Source organism: Euprymna scolopes, chromosome 26 (genome assembly GCF_053919585.1).
Source record: "Euprymna scolopes isolate OS-2025 chromosome 26, ASM5391958v1, whole genome shotgun sequence".
Lineage (NCBI taxonomy): Eukaryota > Metazoa > Mollusca > Cephalopoda > Sepiida > Sepiolidae > Euprymna > Euprymna scolopes.
In genome coordinates, this window is record NC_136507.1 from 88,786,085 (window position 1) to 88,809,918 (window position 23,834).

Consider the following 23,834-nt stretch of genomic DNA (forward strand, 5'->3'; position numbering starts at 1 on the left):
TGTGTGTATATAGATAACGCAATGCACGTGAACAACCTCACATGTAAACAACATTATAAATCATTAAACAAACACGGCCATAAGAGCAAGAAAGATACTTTAGTTTAAGCGTTAAATAAAAAATGATGAAAAACCTAATTTTAAAAGTTTTTTTAAATACACATATGTAAAGTTAAAAAAGAACTCACGATACTCACCATGTTGCCTAGAATATATATCCCAGAATGATCGGTACATTAGTTTATATATATATATATATATATATATATATATATAGAGAGAGAGAGAGAGAGAGAGAGAGAGAGAGAGACATAGAAGAGACTCTATTAATATTTTTTAAGTTTATCTTTTATATATATATATATATATATATATATATATATATATATATATATATATATATATATATATGTATACCAAATCGGCTTAAATTTAATTATTGATAAATTCTTTAAATAAGGACTTATCAGAATACATGAAGCTCAACATGTGAGGTTGGAGCATAGCATAAAATAAAATTTAAGACAAAATAAAATATATACCGGCATATATGAATTTATTTGTCTGTTCAATAAAAAAAAAACGAAGAGGGTTTATAAACGAACTTCGTGAGGTGCATTAGGCTTCGTAATGCCTAGACATGAATTATCCTTATGGAAATGATAAAAAAAAATTATATATATACTTGTATTTTATCTTATCTTGAACGGCATTATATATGTAGGGTGTTCAAAAAGTCACTGAAGGGGTTTGTACTTTAATAGATTCTTTTTTTTTTTTTTTGATAATATCTTTCTGTAATTTTAACACAATCTGACGAAAACTTTGAGAAATTGTTTTTAAAAATGCAGAATTCAAAGGATTATTATTTATGAAAAATAGTCTTTTAAATGTTGCCCATTTTCAGATTCGCATATGTGTGCTCTTTTCAAAACATTATTTATGACGGATTGCAGAATCTCTGGATTGCGATATAACTCCCTGATTTCGTTCCTGATGTTTTCCTTCAATTCTTGCATGGTTTGAAATTTGCTAACATAGACTCTTTCTTTAAGAAAAAGTGTGGGCTAGTCAAGTCTGGGGAACGTGGTGGCAATGAGATTGACATAGCGACAGATAATATTGTCCTCAAAGTATTGCCTGATTTTGGTAAAATAATTTCACAACTTGCATACGTTGTTCAGTGCTGTACTTTTCCATAATTAATTTCCAGAGTATTATCTGTAAGATATCTGAAATGGAGAAAAATAATCATAAATGGTAAAATGACAAAGACTTTCAACCTTTCAGTGACCTTTTTTGGACACGCTGTATACACACACACACACACACACACACACATATATATATATATATATATATATATATATATATATATATATATATATATATATATATATATATATATTAGAATTGCAAAATTTTAAAATGATGAAAAATAAATTAACCATATTCGGATATTAGAAAATAAATAAGTCGATTAAAAAGTCGATTTTAAAAAAATCACGAATTGTAATGGAACCCGAAGCGCTTTTCGTCAGACAATCTTTTCAAGGATATATGTCTGAATGTGTTTTTTTTTTTGTTTTGTTTTGTTTTTTTGTTGTTTTTTTTTGTTGTTTTCTTTTTTTTTTTTTTCGATTTCCATTACAATTCGTGATTTTTTAAGTTTTTTTAATCGACTTTTAATCGACTTATTGATTTTATAATTTGCGAATATGGTTCATTTCTTTTTCGTCATATATATATATATATATATATATATATATATATATATATATATATATATATATATATAGTAAATTATCAAAATATATATGGCAATTAAAGCTACACAGAATATTCCGCGTTTCATCATCATGAGAAGTCGTCAGGCTCACACGAAAAATGTGGTTATTGCGCATTTTTATATAAACTCGTGATATTGAATTTTCTAGTTAGCCATAGATTCTTAGTTGTAACCGCGCTCATCTTAATCAACCAATGATCGGGCACTTGCAGGGCTAAGGTACAGTTAACCTCAGATTTACGCTTTTCCCTTTGTGTGTTTTTATGAGAATGGTAGATATCGTTTGTTTGCAGGACGCTGACCTACTTTCGACCTAGGTGTAATTAGATATATTATTTTGTGTTTTTGTTTATATTTCGGATATTATGTAAATTTTATTTATAAAATTACTTATTATACAAATATATATGTTTATTTTATTTACTTCTTTATCTATTTTCTATTGTTACTGTCAGTTTTAAAATAATTTATATATCGCTATCCTAAAGTAAATTTTATCCTGTGCGCAGTTTTCGCTATTTCTCTCCTACAGTTTAATAGATGTTGGGGTTCTTTAAAGAATAAGATAGCGAAATTTTCTTTTTTCATCTAACTATGCGCTACTTTTTTTTTTACATAGGCATCACCACTTATCAAGGCCAAGAGGCCACTCGAGGATAAGGGCTAAAGAGTGTACAGTAGAAATTGGACAATATACTAATCGTTAGTAAATGGAAATTCGGTAAATTTGTTAACAAGTGGAACGGCTAATCAAGAACTTGTTTACGTTAGACTTGAAGACAACCATATTGTAGTCAGCTGGAAAGCAGGAAAACGGAAGACAATTCCACAGGCGTGCAGTTCTAAGAAAGAACATGGAATCTACATTTAGGTTTAGGCACAGATAAAGAGTTGAGGGAATTATTAATAGTGTTTTTAGCTAGACGAGTGTTTGTTGTGAAAAATTGGCGAGGGGGGGACCATAGACTGAAGCTCAGTCGAACACTTTCCATGAAAATAACGATACAGCAGAGACAAACTCGCAACATCTCTTCTGTGAGATAGAGGTTGCAGGGAAGAGAAAAGGACATCTACGACGCTACGAAGTTTATTTTGAACTCTATCTTTCTTTAATATTTGTTTATCTCTGATAAGTTGTGTGATGACAACATTGATTCTATCTACAACGAAACACGTGGAAGGCGCTTATAGAAAAAGGAAATATAAATATTCGTCTATATTTAGAAATGAAATAAATCAAAATCTAATAAATACAAACCAAAAAAAAAAACATTGTAGTATTCTGATTCATTCGGTTATTAGGATAAAACTGAATAGTGTACATGCTCTGAAAAATAAAATACCTCTTCATTGAGCTTATTGTTTTAGTAATGTGGATTATATTATAAGGGATATATTCTTTAAAAATATGCGCAAGAAGAAAAATATCGACAATACGAAAATATATCACAACCGGCCCTTAATACATTGGTTTTTAACTCGAAAAAAATTTTTTTTAAATAAGCTAATAATTGTAAATGATGTATGTATTTAATTTCAGTTTCATGCTAAATTGCAATGCGAATTTCAAACTACAATTCTAATCAACAGTATAGAGTGACTGTATTTTAAAATATGAATTTAAGTAAAATGTATGCAAGCGACGGTCCTTCTGTTTTAATAGCATCAGCGACCCCGACTCTCCAAATTGTAGAGCCATGGTAATCTTGGGAAGACAAGTAAAGACGGTAGTTTCCCGTTGCGTTTCATTTTAGTACAGGGGTGCATCTCCCCTAATGAGTTAAACGCGCCCCCAGCTACCAACCTGGAAATTTCTACAAATCGGAGCAGTACATACAGCGTCTAGCCTTCCCAAATGGTCACCTATTTGACACTGGCCAGACTTATTGTTGCTTAACTTTGGTAATCTGGCGAAAACCGTTGTGTCAACGTGATTGTGCCATGTTCAACGTTATTGTGCTGTATTCAATGTTATTGTGTATCGTATATATATATATATATATATATATATATATATATATATATAGTAATTTATAAAATTTATATATATATATATATATTATATATATTATATATATATAAAAAATAAAAAATAAAAAACACCGTATAAAAACAACACTAGCGAATAAATACTGGGAACTCAAAGAAAGCGGACATTCGCCGGTAGTCGAATGGAAAATAATGAGACAAGCTACCACGTGCAGACATTTAGACGACCCATGTAAATTATGCCTCCATGAAAAATTTGCTATCCTGTACTTTAAAGAATCTCAAAATCTACTAAACTGTAGACGAGAAATAGCAAACAACTGTGTTCACAAAATAAAACTTATTCTAGCATAGCGATACAAAATAGCTTTAAAACTAACAATAACAATAGAAAACAAACAAATAAATAAATTAAATAAACATGAATATGCATAAACGATCACACATATATGTATATATATGTATATATATGTGTGCATGTGTGTGTACACATAGGTATATTTATATATATATATATATATATATATATATATATATATATAAGGAAGGAAAACGTCTACCTTAAACCACTAACCTAGTTCTAAAACAGATCCTTTGTTCGATAAAATGCATGACCATTGGCTGATAGGAAGGGGCGCGGTGGATACTAGAAAGCTGATTGGCTAACTAGAAATCCTCAACATATATAAAAACAAGAAGCAACCCCACAGAATTCGCGCATAAGCCTGACGAATCCTATAATGGATGAAACGTAGAATATTCAGTGTAGCTTAATCGCCATATATATTTTATAAATTACTAACTAGCTCTACCTACGTATTGATTACTTTTGAAGTAAATACTTAAAGTTTACGCATAAATCTATACTTTCGTATATTAAATTTATGCGAATAAATGAAGTAGTTATATATATATATATATATATATATATATATATATATATATACATATATATATATATATGTATATATTGTGCCGTATATGCATTATGCGTAAAATATATACTGATGTATATAGATTTGAATATTAATTCAACTAGGAAAGATATCAATCGGGGTATGGATTATAAAATATCTTTATACCTAGGCATTTCAAAGCCTAATGCTTCTCATCAGAAGACGAGAGAGGGTGCTAGATAATAAATTAGGAATACGACGTTTTGCGATTGAATTGATAATTAAATCTATATGCACTAGTATATATTTTTGTATTGTCAATATTGTTACTCTTGTGTCTAAGATCAATTTTGCATGTTGAACTTTTTATTATCTCCATAAATCTCCATTTGAAGTCTCCATTTAAGTCTCCATTTAAAGAATATTCAATACTTCTTTGAGCATATATATATATATATATATACTTAAAAATACATATTTATATATTTCCAAGAAGTATATATACACACATATATTTACCAAAAAAATTAATAAACGTAAATAAATTTTAAAATACATAAATAAAAGATTAAATTTTCAAATACATAAATAAAAGATTAAATTATTCAAACAAAATAGCAAATTAATTTTAAAAATATATAAATACTGAAATATATAAAGAAGAGATGTTTCTGAATTTTGTAAATGACGATTGTTTAATTTTTTTTTTTTTTTTTACAAAGGAATCACCATTTATCAATGCCCGGAGGTCACTCGAGGATGAATTAATGAGAGTCAATGGGACAATATCGTAGTAATCGTTAGTAATGGAAATTTGGTAAATTGGATTATTTAAGGGAATGGCTCATGAAGAACGTATTTCCGTTGAGGACAATTATATTGTAGTCAACTGGAAAGCTGACAAACGGAAGAGGGTTCCACAAGTGCACTGTTCTTTTAAAAAGAAGCTTTGTTCGTGGAATTCACGGTTAGGTTTAGGCACAGTGTTCAGACTACTGTTCTCAGCTTTGTTGTTATTTTTCACAACGTTTCGACCGATGTATCCCCCGATCTCCTTTAGGTGTATCTTCACACTGACTGCTGTTGGCGAATGGTGAAAAAGAATTCTTTTATTCCTTTTTTATTTTTTCAACGAACCGTAGTTGCTAGAATTCTAATTGTATGAATTTTTTAAATATATGAAACGAAAAGAGCGTCGCGAGAACAATAGTCCGAACAATCCAAATAATACAAAGATTCAGAAACAATACATTATTTCGCCCGATGTGATCACCGACCTTCTTCAAGTGTATTTTCAAAATGGCTGTTATTGGTGAATGGCGAATAAAGAATGTTTCGCCAAGAACAATCATGCTGAAAATACACTTGAAGAACGTTGGCGGTTACATTGGCCGAAACGTTGCGAGAATAACAGCCAAGATTAGAACAGTTGTCCGAACCGTGCCCATAATACAAATTATCAATCTTCATCTAAAAAGTTCAGAAACAACACCCCGAGTGTGATCTAGAAATCTGAATTGAACATACTAACATGTAGAATTGGTTAAAAACACAGAACACACAACAAAGTAATGAATGGTTTACGCACGTGTTGACATGAATATCCTAACTAATCTGTATATATATATATATATATATATATATATATATATATATATATATATATATATATATATCATGCGATAGACGAAAAACTATTCTCGCATTCATACTCTACCAATTGGCACAAGAGACACGGAATCAAGCTCGCAACGTCGACACAAAGAGTTAAGAAAATAAACAAAAGAGAAAAATAGGTCGTCTTTAAACTGGCTTTTATCGATAATCTTCTTTGCGTATTCTGGATTCACGTGAGCATACGTGTTTACCACTCTTTGCGTAGTCCTTTGCGGGAGGTGCAAAGTCGTAAAATACGCTTAAATATATTTTAATTCAGGAAGATTCCATATTTATTATTACAGAGCCGATTCTCTATTAAATATTATATTCTACCCAATATATAATACTGATTTCAAAATTTTCTTTTTTTTAATGACTTCAGTGCAATCAACTAGAGTCGAAAACAAAACATTTAGCGCTCCAGCCGTGTTCTCTACTGTTTGAGCTATCGACAGATAGATAAGAAAATTTTCAAATTAAAACCACATTAAGCTATAAATTAATTTGCGCACGCGCAAAAGTAATAGAAATATGTCGGCTAGTTGAAATGGACAATTTGCATCTCAACTTGTCGACATATTTCTATATGCGTTATTCATCCATCCAAACAAAGATTGTACTTGTTATAAACTACCCTTGCTGTTTGATTACTATTTCTTGCTAATTTCAGTTTTATGTGATTAGTAGTTTAAAAGTGTATATATTTTCACACAGACACAGAGATACATACATCTATTGTGCTTTTTATATAATGTTTGCAAGAGCTTTCAAGCTGCAATAATTGGGTAGTAGAGCGCATGCATCTCCACATTCGCAGATGTTTGAGTCAGTTTTATAGTCCTATCTAGTCATAGCAACTTTTGATCGCCCTATTCCTGTTCTCGTGCAATTGATTATTTTCCATTAGAGGTAGGATACTTCTAAACTGGGAGATAAAGCCTCAGAAAGGGAATAATATCATGTCATTAGGAAGAGGAGACATTCTCTAACTGTCTGATCCGCAACTGTAGTATTTCTCATCCTGAGATATTATTACAGAGTTTACATGGATGAAGAAGCGTCACTTTAATTTCAGTCGTTGGACTGCTGCTTCAGGTGGTTAAATAATCAAGAGTTAAATATTCTATTAAAGTAACAACAACCACTAAAAAGCACCATGGAAGTTCTCTTATATGAGCGTGTTAATGACCCTCGTCACAGTCTCTTTCATCTCCTCAATTCTCTAATAACAAAAGCTCCTAAGGTTTTCCTTAAGCTTAGGGAATAACCTAAAGTCGCAGGATGCAAAGTTGAGAGGGTGAGGTATTGTCTTGATGCTTACCTTGGTCAATTAGTTTGTTACAAGGATGGAACACCCTTGGGACAAACTTTGCACAAATCTTCTGCATTTCAGTTCCTCACGAATAATTGTATGTACAGTTCCCACACTGACATCAAACCGTGCACTTATTGTCTCTATAGACACACGACGGTTTTTATCCATGAAATTCTTTATTTGGCCAATCTACTCTGATTTTCTGACTTCCTTACTTCACCCACACTTCTCATCATCCCTCACAGACTCTATGTCTCCCTTAAATCTCTCACGCCACTCAAAAACAGATGGCCGATTCATGCAAGATGGTCCAAAAGCAGTCTGAAGCATTCCATACGTTTCTGTCGCATGTTTTTCCGACTTTAAAATAGAATTTTATTGCATATCATTCTTCTAAAGTATCCTCGCGTCCAGATAACAGCCGTGACAATCATGCTTTAGTAAGGTGTATTCTAAATCCTGCTATAACTGTTCATTTGAAGCTGAAATCATAATAATTGGTCAGTCTTCTGATAAGATGTACAGCAATAGCCTATTTAATTTTCAAAAGTCTACGATAATTTTAAATACCTGTACAAGAAAAGTATGGGAATTTATTCAAGGAACATCGTATTAATTGCTTCAATAAAAGTGAATGTGCATAGCTTATTCTGTCGTTGTGTTAATTTGTTCAGGTTTTTGTCTTTTTGTTACACCACCGCCATTGTATTGCCTTTTGTAAATTTCCTTTATATACATACTAGACAATGCTTTAATATCTTATTTAATTTACTAGATTCCTATTTACTTGTCTCGTCACGAGAACAGAATAAGAGACAAGGTCGGTTTTTAATTTGGGGAAAATCCAGCTCCCCCAAAAGGGGCACCCTGGATAGGAAAGAAATTTTTAAATCGTCTCAGTCATGAAGGATTTCTCCTCCACTAACCGAGAACAAACAAGTGAAATGCAGCATCAAAACAGATACTACACTGTGATCTTGGCTCGAAGGCTACTCAGGAATTTAAATCCTTTAATTTATTATAATAATTACTTTAATTAATCTCTTATTTTAATTTATTATATAAAAAATATTTTACATTTTACTTTAAGTAGTAATTATTTCTGTGGACAAACATATTAAATTAGTTTTTTAAATATTATGTTTATAAAATAAATTCTGCAAATTAGTTGGACCTGTGGAAATTCCACGTCGGCATATTTCATATGTAATATGTTACTGCTGGGCATTCTATGGAGTTCAGTGCGAATGGAAACCTTGCGATATTATTGTACCTATTTACTATGCCTCCCCACGGGACAGAGTTAGACACCAGGGTCGTTTTTTAACGTGGAGAAAAGGTACAAAAATAAAAAATTGTCACAGTCGTGAAGGATTTCTCCTCCACCGAAAGAGAACAAGAAATGGAAGTGCAGCATCTAAAGAACAGATGGTATTTATTTGCTCCCCCACCGAGCAAATTAGGCACAAGGCCGATTTTTAATGCGAGGAGTGAAGGGAGGGGAAAGGGAAAAAGGGGACCAGCTCCCGAGAGGTGGGAAATGGGAGCTGGTTAATGGTCAGGCATGTGGGGTTGCCCCCACATCTGGTCTTTGCTAGTCATAGCTAGTCATAGCTTGCAGCATCTGTCGGAACAGATGGTATTTATTTGCTCCCCCACTGAGCAAATTAGGCACAAGGCCGTTTTTAATGTGAGGTAAAAACCAGCTCCCCTTAAAGTAGGCAAAAAGGGGGCACTCTGGTTACCAAAAATAATAATTGTCCCAGTATAGAGGGTTTCCCCTCCATTGACTGGTACAAATTATCTTAAGTGCAGTATCTGCCGGAACAGATGGTGTTTATTTGCTCCCCCACTGAGCAAATTAGGCACAAGGCCGTTTTTAATGTGAGGTAAAAACCAGCTCCCCTAAAAGTAGGCAAAAAGGGGGCACTCTGGTTACCAAAAATAATAATTGTCCCAGTATAGAGGGTTTCCCCTCCATTGACTGGTACAAATTATCTTAAGTGCAGTATCTGCCGGAACAGATGGTATTTATTTGCTCCCCCACCGAGCAAATTAGGCACAAGGCCAATTTTTAATGTGAGGAGTGAAGGGAGGGGGAAGGGAAAGGGGGGATCAGCTCCCGAGAGGTGGGAAATGGGAGCTGATTAAAGGTCAGGCATGTGGGGTTGCCCCCACATCTGGTCTTTGCTAGTCATAGCTAGTCCTAGCTAGTCATAGCTTGCAGTATCTGCCGGAACAGATACTACACTTTGATCTTGACCAATTAAACTGTGAAGTATTTATCTGAGTAATCTGGTTAATGTAGTGTCAGAATATATCTGGTTATTACGGTTCATCTCCAAAATCCTTATAGAAGTCCGTGACATGTTTCATTACATGGATACCCGGCGAAAATGAAAACCCCACGATATCATTAATCATCTTTTGATAGAACAAATACTACGCTTTGATCTTAGCCAGAAGACCAAGAGGGTATATTTAAGTTTCATGTGCGGCCCAAAAGGGACTTTTTTTTTTTTTTTTTTAATTATTTATTTATTTATTTATTTATTTTTTGCATTGTGTTTTAAGTGATCGGGAGATCCTATTTATTAAAAAGGGAGGATAGAAGGCGATAACATACTACGAACATTAAATTAGCATATCTATATACAAATTTAATGTTTGTAGTGTGTTATCACTAGGGCTATGACAACAGCATATTATTTTCATTGTTTTGACTCTCGAGTATATATTCGACACAGACACAATTAATCAACCGAGAACCACATCACTCTACATAAAAACATATAAGATACCAATGGATACATACCTGAGAATCAAAACAAGGAAAAGAACATACTGTTGCCATAGCCCTAGTTATCACCTTCTATCCTTTTTTTTAATAAATACCATCTCCTGGTCGAATAACTTATAATCACAAACGTAAGAACGTATGTACGTAAAAGGTATTATATTAGTATATAGATAAACATATTTCGGTGAAAACATTCAGTTTTAGATAATAATTTGTGTGTGTATCTACATGTTCGTCAGGGTTTTTTGATTAAGTTACACCGTTTACTTCCAACGTGTTCCGAAACCGGAAGTCCCTTGCATCGGTAAATATGCGTTTATACCCAACTGGATATATTGCATGCTTCTCCTTCTCCTTCTATGTATAACTACTAAAGTAATTCCCGGCCAACGCCTGGTGCCTTTGCCACCACGTACATGGGCCTTTGTGTGTTTTTGTCTGTGTGTCTGCACATGTACGACCCTTGAATAATTTCTTGCTGAAATTGCAGTAGCGTGTGAAATCTCGTCATATTTAATAGGATTTAATTCGATTTAATACGATTTTAAACCACTCTTATAATTGAGCATTTGGAGAAAATGGGCAGCTTTTATTTCTAATGTAAGGTTCAGAAAAGAAGATTGGACTTAATCTAAAAGTGTATCAGGTACGTTTGACGATCATATGGTCCGATTCCCTCTCTCTCTCTCTCTCTCTCTCTCTCTCTCTCTCTCTCTATCTATCTATCTATCTATCTATCTCTCTATCTCTATCTCTCTCTCTTTATATATATATATATATATATATATATATATATATATATATATATATATATATAAGATGAAACGATGAAATTGTCACTCTAGAAAAAACGACATGATTCCATTTCCGTATGATGAAAACCGGTTTCTTTCTTTCTTTCTTTTTTTTTTTTTTTTTTTTTGCAAACCATCTACTAGTTGGTCAGTTGTGTGCAAATTTCCAGAACGATAAGAGCCTTCTATCTCTATATGTCTGAAAATAACGCACTATTCAACGAGCGAGATCGGAGGTGCGCCGCTGTACAACTCTACCAATCGAAGTTATGACAACAAGACCATGAGTAGCTCCTTTAAAATGCATCACTAGATTGCCACGAATAACAGAGACATGCCCAGAGTGATGAAAACAATTTTCCAGTCACGGTTATGGTCATTGTGTGGTTTCAAATGAAGGGTACATCATGCCACATCAGATCTTCGGCTTGAAAATCAACACCAAAGTGCACATAGATGTGCTGAAGAATGACTAGTAGCAGACCCTAAGTTGGCAGCAGGCGCCGGCCCACAAGTCCAAAGAGACCCAAGCTTGGTTTCAGAAAGAGTGCTACGACTTTGAACCTTTCTCTCACTGACCCTAGATCTGAACCCGCTGAACTACTTTGTTTTGTTATTAGTCGAGAACATCACCATGACCTCCTACAATACCAAAACCAGCCTTATCGCCGCCATCCTCTGAGTATTCGCCGAGCTCCTGCCGGCGCATGTGGAAAAGGCATGCTCCTAGTTCCGGATCAGTATCGAGGCAGTGATTGAGGCTGAAAGCGACTACATTAGATAGATGTCAGCTCTACTACATAGTCAAGTTATTTGAATTGATTTCTTCAATAAAAGTTTTAAAACATAGCTGTAGTATTTTTTTTCTTTAGGGCGACACTTTTTTCGTTCCACCATATATATATATATATATATATATATATATATATATATATATATATATATATATATATATATATAGCTGGCCCTTCAGTGTTTTATTTTATTCAAACTCAACCAGCGCTTCTAAGGCACAAAAACATCTTAAATTGAATTCCGCGTGACCAAACGCACAGTTCTGAGATTTAAAAGAACTACTGTAAAAACAACAGATTTCTACTTGCTGATTCGCTGCTCCAACAACAACATGGTAAAAAAAGAAGGAAAAAAAGACATACTGAAGATGAAGTATATCTTCGAAATATATTTATGAATTTCAATATAAATTTCAATATAAATTTCAAACAAAATAAATGTCTGCTTATTTTGTAATAATGCGTTGTTTTGGCTTCAAACGTATTTAATACGTATTTTATTTTATTATCTGTTCATCTATCATCTATTGATAGATAGATACATACATAGATAAATGGAGAGAGAGAGAAAGTAGTTGTACTATTTGAGGGGATATTCACTGTACACGCAAATCTTTTAAAATATTACTAACAAATGTATCCGGCATTACCCGATATTAAACATAACATTAAATCTCTTTTTAAAAAAAATTAGTGAAAAAAAAACAGAAAGAAACTGAGACATGTGTCGGCGAGTATTATGTTTTTTCTTTCTAAACACTTCACTTCTCGGAAGTAAAAAGTACAATACTCGAGCTGAAATCGAAACCAAAACCTAAAGACAGTGAGTCGAGTACGATAACCATTAGATCAGCTTGACACTGTCTTTAAAAAGTCTTTTCAAATCTACTTATTCTTAACATAAGGAAGTTGTAAAGGGAATGATTCGCGCATGCGCAATCGTGAAACAGTACTAATTTTTCCATTTTGACCACTTGGCAGCCCTTTTTTTTAACCGACTAAAGAGTTTTTCAACATGTCTGAATACTCTATATACCAAATCTCAAGTCTGTAGATCAAAAATTCGTTAAGTATATAGGTTGAGAGTTGACCTTACATAAACACACAAACACGAACAAATTCTCAATTTTTATAAACTGCGTCGATAGGTTTTATTGCAGATTAGTAAAATATCAATCTTTCACTAAATATACAGCACAAAAAAAATAAAAATTGTATAATCAAATGATTGTTTTAAGGTTAGTTATTTCCCAAAATTTTGTTCAAATTCTTGCGATATTCAAAAAGTTATGATATTTTATTCTTTATCAAGTAATTTCCACTGTCCATCGCTTTATTGCAGGTCTCTTAAAATGTTGTATTAGGGGAAAAACCAATATCTAATCATGAAAACTTTACTTTTTATTATATTTTTCTGTTATAAACAAAAGCACATCATAGGTGCTAAGCGTCAAATAAATGAATTATTTATCGTCATATCCACCATTTTTTAAAATAACTTTAAACAACCTTTTGTCCACTGAAGAAGTCAATTGTTTGATCTGAAAAGGAGTTCTGGTTCTGGCGAAATCAACTACTTTTCTCTACAGGGTATCCTTTCAAGTAAATTGCTCTCCTTCCTCATAAACACCTCTTTTTAATATTGGCGAGAGATGTTCAATGGGGTTAAGATCCGGAGAACACGGTGGCCAGCTCATGAGAATTTCTCCAACGAAGCCCATAGATTCAAGGAAGGATGCAGTTGCCCTAACAGAATGGGATGGTGCATTGTCATGCATAAAAATCATCTGAAAGCGACATGACAATGGTAGGTCATCTAGCCATGGTGACAAATGTTTATCCAAAAAGGCCGGGTATGCATTGCTGATAAGTTTTACAGCCTCTGGAACTCGGAATTGTCCAACCAATTTATCCCCAATGATTCCCGCCCAAAACATGATGCCTCCACCTCCTTGTTGGCGATGAACTCGGTAGGGGTTGGAGTTCCGTTCGAGTTCCAAACTTTGGCCCAACCATCCGGACCGTCAAGAGTAGCACGGGTCTAATCTGTAAATAGGTTGGAAATCTATTTTCATGTAATTCTGTGCCCAAACCATTCGTTTTTCCTATACTGTTTGCTCAATGAAGGCCTTGGAATAGTTTTGATGTTCCTTTCCATCTCAATCAACACATTACATCGGGCCTGCCTGGATCTTGGAGCAATTCCAACTCTTGCAAAAATGGAACCACAGTATTGTTTGTGTTTCTGTTGACTTCGCTACGAATTTTCCGAATATCACAATGTAAAAGGTTTCTCCTGGTTCCCTTATCCTTTCTGGATTTGGTGCTGAGGTTGTTCATGAATGAAGCCAAAGTTCTTGGGTCCTTTTCCAGCTCCATAGCAAAATCTTTGATGAACAATCCTTCTGCGAGTCCAGCAACAAGCCTTTCCTTTTCGATAACCGTTAATCGCCGCTTTTTTTTTTTTTTTTTTTTTTTTTTTTGCATTTTAAAAGACCTGCAATAAAGCGCTGGACAGAATAAATTACTTGATAATAAATAAAATGTCATAACTTCGTGAATATCGCATGGATTTGAATATAATGTTGGGAAATAACTAACCTTGAAACAGTCATTTGATGATACAAATTTCATTTTTTTTTGTATCGTATATTTAGTGAAATATTGGTATTTTACTAATTTGCAATGAAGCGATTGACGCAGTTGATATATGTTATGTAATTTCAGAAAACTCATTCAGATAAAGATGTTACCCCAAGAAATGAAAATATATGCAGTCGTAGTCATTTAGATGCAAAACAAAATGAGCTTGAAATCAGTAACTTTTTGCATGTTGCTAAATAATCTGCACGTGAGTTCGGTTTAAAGAGAGTAGTAGTCAGGATTATGCATACCAAATACCCGGCTACTGTGATGGCTTTAAGGGTTGTAAGAAGTGAAGGTCATATCATGCCAAATATTTTCCCACAATGTCATAAGATCAATGTCTACTGTTGCTACCGTCGGTTGAAAAAAGGTCAGCCTACTTAGATATATACTTTCCCCATGAAAAGCACACACAAAGGAAAAGGGTGAACCTAAGGTCAACTGTACCTTTGTGCTGAAAGTGCACGCCCATTGGCTGATTAGAATGGGCACGGTGGAAACTAGGAAGCAGATTTGCTACCAATAGCATGTCTGTATATAAAAAGACGAGGTAATCACAACTCTTTGCATAAGCCTGACGAATTCTCACGAGAATGAAACGCGGAATATACTGTGTAGCTTAATTGTCATATATATTTACTAACTAGCTCTACCTATGTATGGAACACTGTTGAAGTAAATACTGAAAATTTACGTATAAAATTATATTTTCCTATATTAATTTATGTGATAAAATTAAGTAGTCATATACATATGATTACTTCATTTAATCACAGAAATTAATATACGAAGATATAATTTTATGCGTAAATTTTTCAGTATTTACTTCAACAGTGCTCAATACATAGGTAGAGCTCTAATAATAACTTCTAAATTAGCTCTAATAATAACTTCTAACTAGCTCTAATAATAACTTCATAACTTACTACCTAGCTCTAATAATAGCTTAATTACCATATATATTTGCATAACTTACTATATATATATATATATATATATATATATATATATATACTGAATGAATGACAAAAGTCTATATTCCAAAGTTCATGATGTTGACCATTTTGTAATTCATTCCTTTAATTCAGTTGACATTTACAATTCTTGACAGTATCTGTTTCGTAGTACAAAAATCAATCACTTAATTGTTATATCAACTAGTGAATCTATTTTGCCCTTAACTCATCAGAAGAAATAGCAACAATTAATCGGTCAAAAGGAAATAAAGTGCGTTTTGACATGTTTAAAATCAGAAAATTGGAAGAGCAACTATAAATGCCTTATAATACGTTTCCATTTTCAATTTTAGAAATAAAGTCACTAAACCCATCTTTTCGTACTAACAAGCTCTATTAATTTAGGAATAGTCTGCCAAAATGTTCTATTTAATAATTAGTTAATTTATTCATTCTAATAAATTTATGCATACTTATGAAAATGACATCAATAATTATAATCTATTACACATGTTTGAATATACGAAACTAAACTAAAAAAATTGTTTACAATTTACGATTATATTAAATTATTTATTAATTTAACCATACATAATTAAGTACACTTAACAGTCATAATAAGGTTTATTACTACTTCAATTATAATTCTTATTATTAGCTAATTATAACCTTATGATTACGTTTGGTTTGGATTTATAATTTCGCTAAACACTCCTTACTGTCAATTGTTTACCTTAAGCGTAAAAAGTAAAAATTAATTCAATTTATAGTATGATAGAGTTACCGCCCTTAGAATAAATACATCGATATATTAACTTACTTTTTTTAACCTTCATTCTTTTATCATACATAACCCTATATATATATATATATATATATATATATATATATATATATATATATATATATATATATATAAAGCTGAATGTCTGTGTGTGTGTCTGGTCATGAATAGGCTCCTATATGGTTGACTATTTTAAAAAAATGATTGCATATAATGATAGAAGATGTATCGAGACACAGAAACGGTTGTTCATTAAAATTGTGGGGTCTGCGTTCGCGCCTGGTCCACAAAGTATGGAAATAAAAAAATTAAAAACTAAAAAAAACGTTTACAGGTGTTTATGATATAGCTGTACATAAGAATACTTTGATAAGTATGTTTTAACTTAAATAGGGACGGTATAATAAAATTGTGGGGTCTGCGTTCGCGCCTGGCCTCCATAGAATGGAAATAGGCACAAACTTTAATAAAGACTTTTCATATCTATCTGCGTAAGTATACTTTGATAATTATGTTTCAGTTTGAAGAAATATGGTATAATAAAATTATGGGGTGTTCGTTCGCGCCTGACCTCCATAGAATGGAAATATGTCACAAAGTTTAACAAGTTTCTTAATATAGATCCACAGAATATTGTGATAAGTGTTTCAGTGTGAACAGGTATGGTATAATAAATTATGGGGTTTATCTATTTTATTTTTACTTTCATCATATTTTGCTTTGGTTTTGATACCCCCGAATTCGAAGCTATCTCTTTACAACCTTTCCTTTTCATAACCTATCATACTTTAATAAATCAGAGTCCATTTTCTGTAGGCTGTTTTTGAACCCAGTCAACGAAGGGTACTTTTGCTAGTATATATATATAGTAATCCACATACAGTACTGTTTCGCTGTATCACAGCTCTTCAGTCTGACTAGACATGCCATTACCTCAAGCCAGGATCGAAAGTCAACCACCAAATGCCTAAACTCAATTTGTTTACACAAAGTGCTTAATATGCGATAGAAAGCGCATATATATGTGTGTGTGTGTGTGTGTGTGTGTGTGTGTGTGTGTGTGTGTGTGTGTGTGCGTCTGTGTATGCATATATATATATATATATATATATATATATATATATGTAACTGTTTCGCCGATTCACAGCTGTGTAACTAGACGTAGCAAGTGTGTTCACGATGAGACACGCAAAACTACTTACAAGTGTAAATTGGTTAGACATGAACGGACTTGCACTCACATATACAGTCGAATTAAAAATTAATATGTGTGTGTGTGTGTGTGTGTGTGTGTGTGTGTGTGTGTGTGTGTGTGTGTGTGTGTGTGTGTGTGTGTGAAAAGGATTGTAATATGAGTAGAAGAAAGTGTTGGAATTTGGTGCTGAGAGGAAACGGAAGATGTCGAAGGTCAATGATGTTAATCGTCTCATATTTCTAAATAGGCCACCGATCATACCCGGAAGGTATATATATATATATATATATATATATATATATATATATATATATATATATATATATATATATATATATGAGTGTGTGTGTGCGCGCGCACGTGCATATTATCCGAGATCAAATACATAGTAGTTTAACTTAAAAGCGTGTAATATAGCACGACTAGTAGGTAGATATAAAGATATGATCATATAGACGCCGCATTCCAACTTAATATCCATTTCCAAAAATTCATTAGTCATTATTTGGATTATTTGGATTTTTTTTGGATTGTTTTGGATTATTTGGATTATTCATTATTTGGATTATTTGGATTCTCCGGATTACTGATCTTGGGTGTTAATTTTCACAACTTTTCGGTCGCTGTAACCTCCGACCTTCGTCAGATGTATCTTGTTGAATTCGTTTGTCTTTCTATAGAAGTCTGGAATCTGTCCAGATCTTGGAACGGAATCCTTTATGTAATCCATAGGAGTAACATCTTGACGTTTTATCAGCAATGATTGAGAAAAATTCCTAAGGGATTCGCAATTGACTTTTGAGCTTTGCACGCACTGAAAACTGAATCTTAAGACTCCAGAAGAGTGTGACCTTAGAAATAAATTTAACCAAGTACTTTATCCGTTACGACATGTAACGAAATTTTTTGATATATCGTTTTGTTGTATTAAAGTAATGTTTTACTGTTCAGAAAATTATAATCTCATTTAAAAATATGAAAATTTGAAATTTATAATATCTTGTGAAATATATTGGAATCGATAATTATAATCTGTTAAAAACATTAAAATCGAATATTATAAATTTGAAAAGTAAATCTATTTAAAATATTAAGATCAAAAATTAAAATCTCCTTTGAAAATAGCGATATCGAAAATTTTAATCTCTTTTGAAAATATTATTATAAAAAATTATAATCAGTTTCAAAAATATTATCATAAAAAAATATAATCTCTTTTGAAAATATTATCATAAAAAAATTTTAATCTCTTTTGAAAATATTATTATAAAAAATTATAATCTGTTTCCAAAATATTATCATAAAATTTTTTTATCTCTTTTGAAAATATTATCATAAAAAATTAAAATCTCCTTTGGAAATATTATTATAAAAACTTATAATCTCTTTTGAAAATATCATCATAAAAAATTAAAATCTCCTTTGAAAATATTATTATAAAAACTTATAATCTCTTTTGAAAGTATTATCATAAAAATTGAAATCTCCTTTAAAAATATTATTATAAAAAATTTAATCTCTTTTGAAAATATTATCATGCAGAATTAAAATCTATTTTGAAACTAGTATCATAAAAACTTATAATCTCTTTTAAAAGTATTATCATAAAAATTGAAATCTCCTTTAAAGATATTATTATAAAAAATTTTAATTTCTTTTGAAAATATTATCATAAAAATTTTTAATTTCTTTTGAAAATATTATTATAACAAATTCTTATATTTTTTGAAAATATTATCATAAAATATTAAAATCTCCTTTGAAAATATTATTATAAAAAATTATAATCTCTTTTGAAAGTATTATCATAAAAATTGAAATCTCCTTTAAAAATATTATTATAAAATTTTTTTATTTCTTTTGAAAATATTATCAGAAAATTTTTTAATCTCTTTTGAAAATATTATTATAACAAATTCTAATATTTTTTGAAAATATTATCATAAAAATTAAAATCGCCTTTGAAAATATTATTATGAAAAATTATAATCTCTTTTGAAAATATTATCATAAAATATATAACTTCTTTCAAAAATATTATCATAAAAAATTTAAATCTCTTTTCAAAAAATTATCATAAAAAATTAAAATCTCCTTTGAAAATATTATTATAAAAACTTATAATCTCTTTTGAAAATATCATCTTAAAAAATTAAAATCTCCTTTAAAAATATTGTTATAAAAAATTTAATCTCTTTTGAAAATATGATCATGCAGAATTAAAATCTATTTTGAAACTAGTATCATAAAAACTTATAATCTCTTTTGAAAGTATTATCATAAAAAATTAAAATCTCCTTTGAAAATATTATTATAAAAAATTTAATCTCTTTTGAAAATATCATCATAAAAAATTAAAATCTCCTTTGAAAATATTATTATAAAAACTTATAATCTCTTTTGAATGTATTATCATAAAAATTGAAATCTCCTTTAAAAATATTATTATAAAAATTTTTAATTTCTTTTGAAAATATTATCATAAAAATTTTTAATCTCTTTTGAAAATATTATTATAACAAATTCTAATATTTTTTGAAAATATTATCATCAAAAATTAAAATCTCCTTTGAAAATATTATTATAAAAAATTATAATCTCTTTTGAAAATATTATCATAAAAAATAAAAATCTCATTTGAAAATATTATTATAAAAAATTATAATCTTTTTGAAAATATTATCATAAAAATTAAAAACTCCTTTGAAAATATTATTATAAAAACTCCAATATCTTTTTAACATATTATCATAAAAAATAAAAATCTCTTTTGAAAATATTATTATAAAAATTAAAATCTCCTTTGGAAATATAATTTTAAAAAATTCGAATCTCTTTTAAAAATATTATTATAATAAATTATAATCTGCTTCAAAAATATTATCATAAAAAATTATAATCTCTTTCAAAAATATCATCATAAAAATTATAATCTCCCTTGAAAGTTTTATTATAAAAAATTCTAATCTCTTTCAAAAATATTATTCTAAAAAATTCTAATCTCTTTGAAAATATTAATATAAAAAATTATAATTTCATTTGAAAATATTATCATAAAAAATTAAAATCTCATTTGAAAATATTATTATAAAAGATTATAATCTGTTTCAAAAATATTATCATAAACATTATAATCTCTTTTGAAAACATTATTATAAAACATTAAAATCTCTTTTGAAAATATTATCATAAAAATTAAAATCTCCTTTGAAAATATTATTATAAAAATTATAATCTGTTTCAAAAATATTATCATAAAAAATTATAATCTCTTTAGAAAATATCATTATAAAATATTAAAATCTCTTTTGAAAATATTATTATAAAAAAATAAAATCTCCTTTGAAAGTATTATAATAAAAAATTATAATCTCTTTTGAAAATATTATTATAAAAAATTATAATCTGTTTCAAAAATATTATCTTAAAAATGTATAATCTCTTTTGAAAATATTGATATAAAAAATTATAATTCCTTTCAAAAATATTATTATAAAAAATTCTAATCTCTTTTGAAAATATTAATATCAAAAAATTATGATCAATATTGAAAATATAAAGATCGAAAATTATAATTTCTTTTTAAAATATAAAGCTCGAAAATTATAATTTCTTTTCAAAATATAAAGATCGAAAATTATCATAATTTCTTTATATTATATTATAATTTCTTTTTAAAATATAAAGCTCGAAAATTATAATTTCTTTTTAAAATATAAAGATCAAAAATTATCATTTCTTTTTAAATATAAACTCGAAACTTATAATTTCTTTTTAAAATATAAAGATCGAAGATTTAATCTCTTTGAAAATATTAACATCGAAATAATAATCTCTTTGGAAAATTTGAAGATTAAAAAAGCATCATCTTTTTATATGAGATTAAGATTAAAAATTGTAATCTCTTAATGATTGCCGTTATGGAGAAAATAAAACATTCCTAGATGAGCTATATACTTTATTTATATTTCCGGTTAAGAAGAAAGTAATGTTAGATTTGGATCCTTCATTTATATTGTAACAATTCTACCTATTTAACAATTCTACCTATTTAACAATTCTACCTATTTAACAATTCTACCTATTTAACTCTACATTAAAATTTAATCCTGGCATCCGATGATCCTTATTGTTGTAAAAAGGTTATGCCTCAGTTACATTTAAGGCGTGGTAGCAGAAATCTATTTCTATGAAGGCATCCCTGTATGGCATCAAGTCTTTTATTCAAATTTTCCTCTTTGGAATTCACAATGTAGAAGGCTTCCAATAAACATAGATTGCACCTTTTTGATTTCCCAGGGCTGTACTTCCTCCCCATGTCCACTACTGACCATTTTAATTAAAAATTTTCATTATTTCTGTTAAGTTCCCTTATCCAGTCACCTAATCCAGTGGTATTTTTCTTTTTGTTTTTATTTCTAATGCTTATTTTTGTGCCCCCCCATTTAGAGGTTCTAAGTAATTCGAAATTGTATTTTTCGGTCTCCCACACTGAGGATTGGACCTTCAACCTTCAGGAGAATATCACATTTTACAATTTATTTTTCCAAATACTCTAACCACTACGCTACGAGCATTCTAAGCCCGTGAAGTAAATAAATGGTTGCGCTTGAAATTCCGCCCAAATTCTCGATTTCAACAGGAACATTCCTGAGTTCGACAAGATACATCTGAAGAAAGTATAGCAAACAGAATCCTGAACAGAAGCGTGTGCTTTATCCCAACTATCATCAATGGACCTGAGTTAATCTCGTCAGCATCAGACAAAGCCAAACTCTTTGCCAAGAACTTTGCAGCTAATTCTACCCTTTGCGACCAAGGCCGCCAACCCCTAATATTCCCTCCAGTATCAGAAAATATGCTATGTGATATACAAATATATGTACGTGATGTTGCCAAGCTAATCAAAAACCTGGACTCCAGTAAAGCAACCGGCCCTGACTGTATTCCAATTATAGTACTCAAAAAACTTCAACCAGAACTAGCGCCCATACTTACAAAACTGTTTAAACGTTGTCTTAAGGTGGATTGCTTCCCATCACCCCGGAAAATCTTATCAGTATGGCCTGTATTTAAGAATTCAGGTGATCGCTCATCCCCGTCTCAGTACAGACAAAAAAGTCTCCCGTGCGTCATAAGTAAGTTGCTGGAATCTGTGTTAAATAGAGAAGTAATCAACTATCTCAACAAAAATAACCTTCTTAGTGACACATGATATGGTTTCCGTTCTGCTAGATCTACAGCAGATGTGCTTACAGTTATATCTCATAGGATTAGCGAATCTCTCGACAGAGGCAACCTTTCTAGGGCAATTGCTCTTGACATATCGAAGGCCTTTGATAGAGTATGGCATAAAGGTTTACTTCACAAGATTTCCAGCTATGGTATAGCTAGAAATGTGTTCTCAGTTATTAAATCATTTCTCTCTGATAGGTTCATAAGAGTAGTAGTTGATGGGCAAAAATTAGAAGCTCTTCGTATTAATGCTGGAGTCCCTCAGGGGTCCATCCTGGGCCCAACTCTTTTCCTGATCTATATTAATGATCTTCCAAATCACATCCTTACATCATTTGTAGACATTTTTGCTGATTACACTACCATCTATGGTAGCACATCTAAGACAGTAAACGACCAAGTTCTCTCCGATTTTCTCTCCTCTGATCTTGATCACGTTGTACAGTGGGGAAAGGAGTGGCTGATTACTTTTAATGCATCCAAACCCAAGCTTCTATCTTTACATCATCAACGTTCTGATCCTCATCTGGCATCAATTAAAATAAATGGCTCTCGTCTTGGGGAGGTCTCAAGTTTTGACAAACTTCTGGGCTTGACCTTTACTCCTGATCTTAAATGGAATACGTACATCAAATCTGTTGCCAATGCCGCTGGAAAAATGGTGGGATCCTTCTATCGATCCAGTAGATATCTCACTGCTAATGCAATTCTCTATCTATATAAGAGCCAGGTACGTCCAAGGATGGGATACTGTTGCCACATCTGGGCAGGAGCTACTAGAAAGGACTTGTCCTGCCTTGATAGGGTTCAAAATAGACTTCGTGGCCTCGTGGGAGATGTCCTTTTCTCTTCGCTGCAAACTCTATCTAACAGAAGAGATGTTGCGAGTCTGTCTCTGCTTTATCGTTATTTTCATGGAAAGTGTTCGACTGAGCTTCAATCTATGGTCCTCCCTTCGCCAAACTTTCACAAGCAACACTCG

General features: G+C 31.0%; 1 long non-coding RNA gene across 1 annotated transcript in view; it reads right to left on the reverse strand.

Annotated features, from left to right (window-relative positions):
• Positions 1–547: 547 nt before the first annotated feature.
• The window catches only part of LOC145248251 (uncharacterized), a 53,642-nt gene continuing 30,355 nt past the window's right edge, over positions 548–23,834 (reverse strand). Inside the window, exon 3 of the long non-coding RNA XR_013863348.1 lies at positions 548–1,232. This is a non-coding gene — a long non-coding RNA (uncharacterized LOC145248251). The remainder of the gene's footprint in view (positions 1,233–23,834) is intronic.